The sequence below is a fragment of the Leopardus geoffroyi genome, chromosome E1, assembly GCF_018350155.1.
Source record: "Leopardus geoffroyi isolate Oge1 chromosome E1, O.geoffroyi_Oge1_pat1.0, whole genome shotgun sequence".
Lineage (NCBI taxonomy): Eukaryota > Metazoa > Chordata > Mammalia > Carnivora > Felidae > Leopardus > Leopardus geoffroyi.
Genome location: NC_059330.1, coordinates 43,266,303 through 43,273,041, shown reverse-complemented (window position 1 = coordinate 43,273,041; position 6,739 = coordinate 43,266,303).

The window sequence follows — 6,739 nt, the reverse complement described above, 5'->3', positions numbered from 1 at the left end:
GAACCCCAGCTCTGAGACACAATCTCCAACCTGTATTTGAGGCCCTTCTCCCTCAGTTGTTCTTATTGTTCCCCATCGAATTTGTGGAGATCCCCAGCTGCCCCTCCCTGCACTTCCAAAACATTGAGGATGGAGGGCCCACTACATGAGGCCTGGATTTTCTCTAGGCCAGGCCAGAGGCCATAAGTGTCCCTTCCCCTTATAGCTTCCTCTTCCTTCTACCTTCCCTTTCACATGCAGAACCACTGACAAATTTCAGCAGGAGCTGGGAAATTTACCTAATTTTAAGGAAGGCCCTGGGATGAGACAGCCCCTTCCCCCAGACTGACCTGATTTAAGTGCTTCTTCTGCCAAGGTCACCAGCACGTCTGGTGGGTGAGAGATGTGGTTACTTATTTGATGTCCCAGCCAGGGACACACAGGTAAGACAAAGCAGGATTTTCCTGGAACCTGCTACCAAGGTGATCCATTCTGTGCCCGCTACCCTTATCCTCAGCTGACCTGGGGTTCTTGCCCTTGACATTAGTTAGGACATCTTTTTTTATTTCTTTTTAAAGAATTTAGTCCCTGATCCCCTCAATGCTTGTCCCTTTCCTTTTAACAACAAACCTTAAATTTACACTAGCTGTGTGCCCAGCACTGTGCTCACTCCTGTTGATTCAGTGGCAGATGAAAAGAGTCCCCATTATTAGACTGCTCACAGCCTAGCAAGGGACAGACTCCAAACACATCTGGGAGAGTAACTACCATCAGGCAGACTGGTAGCAGGTGTTCATGCTTCCCCTTGCCCAGAACTACTTCTTCCGGTAGGTAAGAGAAGGATGGGAGTTGTGCGCTGCAACTGAAAATCCGAGCAGGGTGGGGAGCCTCTAATGAAGCAGTTGCCAGCCTAAGCCCTCCATTCCTGGGGATGCTCTGGCCATTGCCAACCACTGCCACCCAAGGCCTGGTGGAAACAAGGCTAAGCTACATAGAACCTCTTACGTGGAAAATTATGAACTCAGCAAGCCTACATTCTGTCTCGCGCGCGCTGATCAGAAATGTGAGGCACAAAAAAAGGGAGAGCATTGAATCAATGATTACCTAATAAATTTGGTTGGCTTGGCAGGAAGTATCTTTCCAATCGTGGTCCACAGAGGAGGAAATCCTAGAAGGGAGGCTTGGTGAAGTTTGGAACCAATGCTTTGGTGGATCTGTGCTTCCACCTGCTGGACGCAGGAGGTATGACAGCCAAGACAGGGCGAGGCCTCCAGAAGTGATGGAGATGGAGTCACAGCGTGGGTGACATTTCTGGACTGTTGTGGCCTTGTCACCTCCGATGGAGAAACTGTGCTGTCACTGGGGACACTCAGAGCTTAGATGACTGAGCAGGTCTCCCCAGGAATCTTCCTCCCTCTGCCTGATGACCATTGCTCATCGAGCGCCTACTTCAAATTAAAAAAAAAAAATTTTTTTTTAGGGGTGCCTGGGTGGCTCAGTGGGTTGAGCGACCGGCTTTGGCTCAGGTCATGATCTCACGGTTTGTGAGTTAGAGCCCCGCATCGGGCTCTATGCTGACAGCTCAGAGCCAGGAACCTGCTTCTGATTCTGTGTCTCCCTCTCTCTCTGCTCCTCCCCCACTCATGCTCGGTCTCCCTCTGTCTCAGAAATAAATAAACATTTAAAAAAAATTGTTTTTAATTTTTTTAAGATAATACATACATGTGCTCAGTTTACAAGGAAAGCAGTTTTAATGCATCTTTCCAGAAAAGTTTAGGGCATATACAAGCAGAATGTGTGTGTGTGTGTGTGTGTGTGTGTGTGTGTGTGTGTGTGTATTTGATACACAGTCTACAATTTGGCACCTTGATATTTTCACTTAATCGACACAGTCGATTTTCACAAAATCGACACAGTCCTCCATCATATGGGTGTGTCACAATCTATTTCACTAGTCCCCTCCTAGTGGGTATTTCGGTTATGTCAGTCTTTTGTTGCTACAAACAATGGTGCCTGCAGGAAATATCTCAGTACATATCTTTGTCTGCACTTGTGTGTGTAGCCGTAAGACAAGTTTATCAATATGACAACGCTGAGTCAAAGGTTCTGCACCTTTTAAAAGTTTATCTATTTATTTTGAAAGAGAAAGAGAGAGAATGTGTGCCCGGATGCGGAGCTCGATCCCACAAACCATGAGATCATGACCTGAGCTGAAATCAAGAGTCAGATGCTCGACTGACTGAGCCACCCAGGCACCCCCAAAGGTTATGCACTTTTTAATTTGGGGTTGATTTTTGAGAATTTGGATAGATTTGGAATTGCCTTCCAAAAAGTTTGCACCAATTTGCAACCCCCAACAATGGAGGACAGTGCCCGTTTTCCCACATCCTCACTCTATTATATTATAGGTATTATAAGGCCTTTTGATGTTTGGTGAGGCCTATTTGAAAGTCTTTGTCATAGGCCAGTAGTGATCTGTCTTTTTCTCCAAGGCAGAGACTGTATATTTTCTATCCCTATACCTCCAGTGTAGGATCTAAACCATGAATGAAAGGAAACAGGATTGCATTTTGGTGGGGATGAAGGGAAGGGGTAGAAGGTTAGAGCTAAGCAGGAAGTCTGTTTTTTTTTTAATGTTTATTTATTAATTTTGAGAGGGGAGGGAGGGGCAGAGAGAGAGAGTGAGAGAGAGAGAGAGAGAGAGAGAGAGAGAGAATCCCAAGCAGACTCCACGCTGTCTGTGCAGATGTGGGACTGGATCCCACGAACCATGAGATCATGACCTGAGCTGAAATCAAGAGCTGGACACTCAAATGACTGAGCCACCCAGGCAGCCCTAGGAAGCCTGTCCTTAAGGGTCACTCTCATTTCCAGGCCTCAGTCAAGCCTCTTCCCCAAACCCAACAGCCCTCCTCTGGCAGGAGCCTCCCAGATTTTGAGATCTGAGATGGAAGGCCCAAATTCCTGAAACAGCTCTCACTTAGCTCTCCTGCATCCCAGGGATGAGCATCATCATCTCTGAGACCCCTAAAGACTAGAAATAAGGGGTGCCTAGATGGCTCAGTTGATTAAGCATCTGATTCTTGATTTCGACTCAGGTCATGAACTCACAATTTGTGAGTTCAAGCCCCACATAGGGCTCTGTGCTGACAGCACAGAGCCTGCTTGAGATTCTGTCTTTCCTCTCTCTCTCTGCCCTTTGCCCCACTCTCAAAAATAAATAAATAAACTTAAAAAAAAAAAAGCTGGAAATAAGTCAGGTGTTCAGCTATAGGGGTCAGTGAAACCAGCAATCCAATAGACCTTTCTGCAATAATGAAAATGTTTCATTCTATCAGTGCTGTCCAGTATGACAGCCACTGGCCATATGTAGCTATACTGAGCTCTTGAAATGTGGCTAGTGCAACTGAGGGAATGAATTTCAAATTTGACTTAATTGTAATTAAGTTCAGTGTAAATAGCCACATGTAGCTACTATACTGGACAGTGAAGGGTTAAATAAATGTAGTATGTCTCCACAATGGGAAAATATGCAGCTGTAGAGGAAGGAAAGGGAGAAGGAGAAGGAGGAGAGGAGAAGGAGGCGGCTGTCAGATATTGATATGGAAAGATCTCCAGGATATTTTGAAGCAAAAAGACAGTGCAAAACAGCATATATGCCGTGCTGTCTTTTGTGTAAGAAAGGGAGGTGGAGATAAGAATAAATGTTTGTATTTGCTTGAATTTACATGAGCAGGTAACAAAAGTAGTAACCTATAAGGTGCCGGGAAACAGGGTGGACCAGGCAGAGGTGGGAGCAAGACTTCCCAATACATTTTTCTAAACTGTTTTGGTTTTTGAACCATATGCACTTATTCTCTATTCAAAAGTTTAAGTAGGGTGGCTTAGTCACTTCAGCGTCCGACTCTTGGTTTGGGCTCGGGTCATGATCTCACGGTTTAGGAGTTCGAGCCCCACAACCGGGCTCTGTGCTGATGGTACAGAGCCTGGCTGGGATTCTCTCTCTCTCTCCTTTCTCTGTCTAATCCCTCCCTTGCTTGTGTGCTCGCTCTCTCTCTCTCTCTCTCTCTCAAAATAAATAAATAAACTTTAAAAATCTCCCTAAAAAAGTTAATGTAAAGTAAAAGCAAGTTGCTTATTGGCAACTTGTGTTAGATGAGGGAACTAATCCCACTGTCCTGTCTATGTGACCTCCCAGAGGACAGCCCAGGGGAAAGGGATGGGCAACACTTCATGAGCCATGCCCTAGGTGACACAAGTGCCCGAACCTGGTAAAGCATCAGAATCGGAATCTCAGCAGATGTGCCTTTTATGGTCCATGCAGACACTGAACTATCCTTGTCAACACCTCCCAGTGAAGAGAGGACAAGTCCTTAGTACCAGGCGCATGTCCCTTCCCTGGAGACAGCAATGCCTAAAGACTGGAAATAAGCCAGGTAGGGGCTGTCCACGTGTCATTCAAAGCTGAACAGCAGCCCTGCAAGGCAGGCCTACTGCCCTGCTCTCTGAGCTCAGTGTCCTCTTAAAGGACTGATTTATCCAAGGTCACACGGCTGGTAAACGTGAACCACAGGGCCAGGATCTGAACCCAGTCATACAACCCTTGAGCCTCAGCTTTCTCATTATGAAAAAATGACAATAGGACCTCATAGAATTGTTTTAAATATTAAGTAAAATTTCAACTTAAGAGCCAACAGAGACTTTTATTTCCAACAATATGGTGGACTATATGTCCAGAGAAACCCTTCTAGTACGAAGCAACTAGAAATGCTAGATAAAAGATTAAAAGCTGTGTGTGTGAGGGTGTGCATGTATGATATTTTCAATGCAAGGCCAAGCTTGCAAGAAAAGAAAATCCTCAAAGGCACAAATCCAAAATGGAAGACAAAACCTGGGGCCTCATAAGGTAGGAGGTTGGAGCAGACATAATCCACTCCTCTCAAAAGTCAAGGGTGCCCAGAAGGTAAAATCTTTGGGTAAATGTGAGAAGCAAACAAAAACAAAAACAAAAACAAAAACAAAAAACCAAAAAAACCTACCCTGCTGAGAGAGATAGTAGGATTCTTGCCTGCTTTAATTTATCAAGAACATATAACCATTCTACAGTTATATGCACCTAATAACATATCTTCAAAATCATAAAGCAGAAATAGTGGGAAAAATAGACAAGCCCACCAATATAAAGGAAGATTTAAATGACCTCCCTCTGGAATTAGTAGTTTAAGCAGACAAAAAAGATCAGTAAGTACATAGCAGATTTGAACTGACAGGCTTACTTTAAGTGAATACTTTGAATTCTCCAGTCAACAATTATTGGCAAACACACTTTTGCTTTCAGCCACACATTTACAAAAGTGACCACATAGTAGATCACAAGGCAAGTTCTGACCAATTCCAAACAATCATACAGACCTCACTGACAGCAATTAAATTAGAAATCAATAATCAAGAGACAGCATAAAAGACAAACCCATGTATTTGCAAATGTCAAAATGCACTTCTAAATAATTCATGGATTGAAGAACTCCTATCAGAAATTGGAAAATATTTGGAATAGAAGATCAAAAATATTACGTATAAAGCCCTTAACACATAGGGCCCTAAAAATGGCAGTGAGGATGATGACGTTAAAGATGCAACAACAGTTTACAGAGTGAGAGGTGTCTGTAAGACAAACTTGGCTTTGTCTGTAAGACAAACTTGGCAGTGGTTAATTCTGAGTTCAAAGGAGGGGTAAAGACTGAAGGACTGCGCTTGGAGGTAACCACTGAGTCTGGGAAGAAGGGTCCCAGAGGATGAGTTACAAACAACCTGTGAGTGGGATTGTTCTGGTCCCATTTTCCTAATGAGGCTGCCAGTGGTGAGGCAACTCAAGGCATCCGGTTAGAAAGTGGCACAGCCAGGATTCAAATCCAAGTTGGCTGTCTTACTTTCATGTTGCCCCTGAGGGAGGGAAGTGGGGACAAGCTTTTTGGTTAACACCAGTCTGCCAAGAAGGTATTTGGTCCCCTCTCGAGCTTTGGGGTGTCTGGTGGAGTGAGCTGAGAGGCCACAAACCACAACTGTCACCTTCATTGGTTGGTTGGTCGATCTGTCTCTCTGTCTCAGCCAGCTCTGCTTGCGCACCCAAAAGTGAAAATGTGCGCTTTCATGTTTGAAGCCCACACAAACTAGGGCAGATGAGGCCCCATCCAACCAGCGGCCAAAGGGAATGGGGCACACAGGTGCCCAGAGACGCTGAGCTGAGAGAGAGGGTGGGCTGAGGGAGCCACTTGCAGCACCCAGGCCCACCAGGGCTAGGGGGCATCTACAATGGGGGACAGAGCCTGTACCTGGCACACAGTAAGTGTTGAATGAATGCTGACTAAAGGAGCACTTATGGAAGACCTGCTGAATACCAATCATCGTACCTGGTATCCTTTACTTTGATCCCCATGGTATCACACTGCGGTTGGTGTTACTAGCCCCATTTAAAAATATATATATATATTTATTCATTTTTGAGAGTGAGAGCATGAGCCAGAGAGGGGCAGCGGGGGGGGGGGGGGGGTGTTGGACAGAGGATCTGAAGCGGGCTCTGTGCTGACAGCAGCGAGCCCAGTGCGGGGCTTGAACAGATGAACCATGAGATCATGACCTGAGCCCAAGTCAGATGCTTAGCCAACTGAGTCGCCCAGGTGCCCCACCCCATTTTTTACAGATAGGGAGACTGGGACTCAGAGGGTGACTTGTCCAAGGTCCAGGAAATAGCTGAGCAGAG